The sequence below is a fragment of the Meles meles genome, chromosome X, assembly GCF_922984935.1.
Source record: "Meles meles chromosome X, mMelMel3.1 paternal haplotype, whole genome shotgun sequence".
Lineage (NCBI taxonomy): Eukaryota > Metazoa > Chordata > Mammalia > Carnivora > Mustelidae > Meles > Meles meles.
The window spans coordinates 25,967,191-25,973,022 of record NC_060087.1 but is presented as its reverse complement, the minus strand read 5'-3'; the positions used below and the strand labels follow the sequence as shown (position 1 = coordinate 25,973,022).

Below are 5,832 nucleotides of genomic sequence, written 5' to 3'. Positions count from 1 at the left end.
TGAGTTTTCACTTCTTTAAGGCAGGAGTTATCAAACTACATACGGCGCTCATATCAAATCTGGTTTATGACCAGTGTTAATAAATAATGTTTCATTGGAATACAGTCACACTCTATCATTTACATAACACCTCGGGCTGTTTTTGCATTATCACAGCAGAACTGAATAGTGGTGATGGAGACCATATGACTTGTAATGGCTAAAATACTGATTATCCGCCTTGTTACAGAAAAAGATTGCAAATTTTTGCCCTGGGGTAAATACCCAGGAATGGTACAACTTGGTCATAGAGTAAGGGTTTAACTTTTTGAGAAATTGTCAAACCATTTTTCAGAGTGGCTGTACCATGCTGTATTCCCACCAGTAGTGTGTGAGAGTTCCAGTTGCTTTACAACCTCATCAACACTTGATAATGTCAGTATTTTTTATTTTAGCTATTCAAATAGTATATAGTGCTATGTCATTGTGGTGATCATTTGCATTTCCCTAATGACTAATGACATTGAAATCTTTTCAAAGTTTTTATTTTATTTATTTATTTATTTTGCTATCCTTGCATCCTCTTGGGTAAAATGTCTGCTCAGGGCTTCTGCCCATTTTGTAACTTGATTGTCCGTTTTCTTGCTGCAGAGTTTGGAGAGTTTTTTGTACATTCTGGATATGTACCCTTTCTCAGACATAAGATTTGAGAATATGTTCTCCAGGTTTATAACTTGACTTTTTTTTTCTCCTAATGGTGTCTTCCACAGAACAAAAGCTTTTTAATTTTGGGCGCCTGGTTGGCTCAGTGGGTTAAGCCTCTGCCTTCAGCTCGGGTCATGGTCCCACGGTCCTGGGATTAAGCCCCACATTGGGCTCTTTGCTCAGAGGGGATCCTGCTTCCCCCTCTCTCTCTGCCTGCCTCTCTGCCTACTTGTGATCTCTCTCTCTCTGTTAAATAAATAAATAAAATCGTTAAAATTTTTTAAAAAACTTTTTAATTTTGATAAACTTCAATTTTTTCAATTTGTTCTTTTGCAAACTGTACTTTTGGTGTCATGTCTAAGAACTCTTCACCTAAACTCATGTCACAAAGATGTTTTCCTATGTTTTCTTCTAAAGGCCTTATAATTTTATGTTTATATTTAAATCTATGATCTATTAAAATTTTTTATTCGAGTATAGTTGACACACAATGTGACATTAGTTTCAGATGTACAACATAATGATTCACCAACTCTACATGTTAAGCTCTGCTCACCACAGTATAGCTCCCATCTTTCACCACACAACTCTACTAAAATATCATTGACTATATTTCCAAAGTTGTGCCTTTTATTTCCCATGACTTATTTGTTCTGTAACTGGAAGCATGTGTCTCTCACTCCCCTTCACACATTTTGCCCAATCCTTCTCCCTCCCCTCTGGCAACCACCAGCTTCTCTGTATTTATAGGTCTGATTCTGGTTTTTTGTTTGTTTGTTCATTTGGTTTTTTTAGCTCCCATAAAAGAATGAGACCTGTGATCTATTTTGAAATTAGCCTTGTAGGAATTGTGAGATAGGTTAAAGTTAACTTTTTTGCATATTGATCATGAACTGTTCCAAAATCATTCATTGAAAAGACTATCTTTACTCCATTGGATTCCTTTTACACTTTTGTCAAAACTAAACAACCATATTTGCCTTTTTCTGGACTCTCTGTTCTATTACTCTATATGTCTATCTACCCTCCAATACCATACTTTCTTATTTGTAGTAAAGCTATATAGCTTTATAGTTATAGCGATATAGTAAGTGTTAATATCTATTAGAATTGTTCCTCCTATTTCTTCTTCTTTTTTAAAGTTTTACTATAAATTTGACTTCATTAACATACAGTGTAATACAGTTTCAGGTGTACAATATAGTGATTCGCACTTTGATACAAAACCCAGTGTTCATCACAAGTGCCCTCCTGAATCCCGCATCACTGATTTCACCCATCCCCCTGGCCACCTCCCCCTCTGGTAACCATCTCTATAGTTAAGAGTCTGTTTCTTGGTTTGCCTCCTTCTCTTTTTTTCCCTTTGCTCTTTCTTTTGTTTCTTAAATTCCACATATGAGTGAAATCATATTTACTCTTCTTTCTCAAAGTTGTTTTAGCTATTCTACTTCATTTTCCCTTCATACAAATTTTAGAGTCAGTTTGCCTATTTTTACAAAAAAAAATCCTGCTAGAATTTTTATTAGTATTGTTGTAAAATGACTGAGCAATTTGGGGATGATTAAGATCCCTAATTTGTTGTGTCTTCCAATCCAGGAACACGGTATGTCTTTTCATGTATTAAGGTCTTTTCTGATTACTTTCTCAGTTTTTTGTAGTTTTCAAGATACAGATTATTGTATAATCAAGATACAAGTTATATATAATCAAGATCTAGATTGTGTTTTTATATATATTTAGTAGTTATAGGGCTATTCAAATTATATAGTTCACGTTGGGTGAGTTTTGATGATTTGTGGTTTTCAAGGAATTGGTGCATTTCATCTAAGTAATTCACAGAGTTGTTCAAAATGTTATCCCTATCCTTTCCACGTCTGTGGGGTTTTTAGTGATAGCCTTTCATTTCAGATACTGGTAATTCCTATCCTCTCTCTCTGTTCCTCATATATTTACAAATGCTGGCTTTCTTCCTTCATTCCTAATGTTCCAGCTTTCACCCCTTGGTATCACTTCCTTTCTTTATCTTTTTTTTTTTGTGTGTGTGTTACCTAACTAGAATTTATTTATTTATTTATTTATTTATTTTTAGTGGTATATAACACAAATGTATTCTGTAACAGTTCTGGAAGTCAGAAGTCCAAAAACAATCTCACTGGGCTAAAATCAACAGGGCTGATCACAGCAGGGCTGTATCACTTCCTTCCTATCCGAACAGTTTGCTTTAGCAGTTATTAAGAGTTTCCTTCATCTAAGAGTGTCTTTATTTCACCTGTATTCTGGAAGGATACTTTCTCTGAATAAAGACTTCTGAATTCGTAGTTTTCTTCCAGCATTTTAAAAAGGTTCTACTCCTTTTTTTCTGGCCACCATGGTTATTAATGAGAAACTTCTTTATTCATTTTTATTTCATGTTATTTATATTTATTGAAGTGTAATTAACATAACAATATTATATTAGTTATATACTTATCCAAGTATACTTATCCAAGAATTGTATGCATTACTCAGTGATCATCATCATAAGTATACTCTTAATTCTCTTTATCTTTTTCACCTATCACCCCACCTGTCTCCTCTCTGGCAATCATATTTGTTCTCTGTATTTAAGAGTGGTTGTGTGTGTGTGTGTGTGTGTGTGTTTCTTTGCACATTTGTTTCTTAAATTTCACATATGAGTGAAATCATATGGTCCTTATCTTTCTCTGTTTGACTTATTTCATTTAATATTAGACCTTCTAAGTTCATACATATTGTTGTAGATGGCAAGATTACATTCTTTCTTATGGCTGAGTAATAGTCTATTACATAAATATGTACATCTTCTTTATCCATTCATCTATGGATGGATATGCACTGCTTCTATTTCTTGGCTATTGTAAATCCTGCCACAATAAACATAGGGATGATGGGGTACCTGGGTGGCTCAGTGGGTTAAAGCCTCTGCCTTCGGCTCGGGTCATGATCCCAGAGTCCTGTGATGGAGCCCCGCATCGGTCTCTCTGCTCAGCAGGGGGCCTGCTTCCCTTCCTCTCTCTCTGCCTGCCTCTCTGCCTACTTGTGATCTCTGTCTTTCAAATAAATAAAATTTAAAAAAATCTTAAAAAAAAAATAAACATAGGGATGCACATATCTTTTTGAATTAGTGTTTTTTGTTCTTTTTAGGTAGATACCCAGTGGTGGAATTACTGGATCATACAATAATTTTATTTTCACTTTTAAGGAACATCCATACTTTTTCCCACAGTGGCTGCACCAATTAGCATTCCCACCAACAGTGCATAAGGGTTTCCTTTTTTTACACATCCTTGCCAAAACTTGTACTTTCTTATCTTCTTGATTCTAGCTATTCTGACATGTGTAAGGTGATATCTTATTGTAGTTCTGATTTGCCCTTCCCTGATAGAGAAATCCATTGTCATTTGAATAATCATTCTACTATAGGCAATGCCTCATTTTTCTCTGGCTGCTTTCAAGATTTTGTTTGTCTTTGGTTTTGAGCTGTTTAATTTTTGATTGTAATGTTTCTACACTTGAATTTTTGAGTTTTATCCTGTTTAGGGTATATTCAGTTTCTTGAATTTGTAGGTCTTTTGTAGGATTGGGGAAGTTTTAAACTATTATTTCTTCAAGTATATTTCAACACCATATACTTCTTTTAGAATTCTAATGACATGAAAGTTAGAAATTTTATTGTAAACTCACAGGTCCATTTGGATCAATTATTTTACTCTTTTTTTCCTATGCATTGCTCTGACTTGATAATTTCTATTAATATATCTTCAAGTTCACTAACTCTTTCCTCTCTCTCCTCTATTCTGCTACTGAGTCTATCAAGTAAGTTTTTAAAATTTCAGCTGTGTTTTTCAGTCCTAAATTTCCATTTGGTTCTTCTTTACATACTCCATATGTACTTTACATACTCTATATCTTTGCAGATACTTCTAACATGCATTTCAAAAGTATGATTGGTCTTCCTAGCAATTTTATTACAGCTATTTAAAGTCTGTCAGAAAATTCCATTATATGTGTCATCTTGCTGGCACCTGTTCAATGTCTTTTTCCATGTGAGTTGAGATTGCTGGAGTACTTCATATGCTGAGTAATTTTGGATTGTTTCTTGGACATTTTGAATATTATATTATGACACTGGGTCTTGTTTAAAATCTATAAAGGGTGTTGATTTTTTAGCTCACTTGAATGGGCTAAGAACTTTTTTCTAGGTTCACAATTTTTTGTGTAAATTGAGTATCATATGATGAGCTGACATTAGCTTCTCCAGATATGAGAATTTAACAGATAAGGTAGAGCTTCAAATTCATTGATGTTCCTCTCACAGCTGGTGTTTTTTCTGACCTTAACTTGAAGTATAAGAACACTAAAGCAGGGGCGCCTGGGTGGCTCAGTGGGTTAAGCCGCTGCCTTCGGCTCAGGTCATGATCTCAGGGTCCTGGGATCGAGCCCTGCTCGGCAGGGAGCCTGCTTCCCTCTCTCTCTCTCTCTCTCTCTGCCTGCCTCTCTATTTACTTGTGATCTCTCTCTGTCAAATAAATAAATAAAATAGTTTAAAAAAAAAGAACACTAAAGCAATGCCTCTCTATGTGTCCAGTACACAATTCATTCTGTCTGTGAGAATATAAGAGTTGAAATATTTTCTGATACCAGTGAAATGGAATTTGGCATTAGTTTCTAGACCTGCCATGATTTCGATCTTGCAAAAGAAACCAGTTCTGCTGTTGTGTCCTTCAATGTATGCAGCCACCCCTCCTTGGGCTAGGATATTTTTGTGATAGCATATACTTGACCTCATTTGATTCAGGCTGCAAGTTTCAACCTACCTTCTGTGGGCTGTAGTACCAAAGTCAGGGCAATTGTTGAAGGCTTTGCAAGTAATTTAGAACTGTCCCTCAAGGGCACCACCCAGTGGTTAGTTTGGGACCTGGGTGGAGGTCTATCTGTTAGGTTTAGTCCATTAGGCCTTTGGTACCTACCTAACACCAGATCTATGTATGCCCAGGTGGAGGGTAAACCTAGGAGTTCAAAAACAACTTTCTCAGGTCTTTTTACCGAGTCTTTTTACTGTACTATGTCCCTAGGACTCTTTGGTTCCCTAGGGTTCCAGACAGGAGTCAGTTTTAATAATTATACCAG

At 35.6% G+C, this 5,832-nt stretch overlaps 1 pseudogene; it reads right to left on the bottom strand.

The window, feature by feature from the left end:
- Nucleotides 1-4,973: 4,973 nt before the first annotated feature.
- LOC123934575 lies at nt 4,974-5,383 on the bottom strand (annotated as a pseudogene).
- Nucleotides 5,384-5,832: the final 449 nt, after the last annotated feature.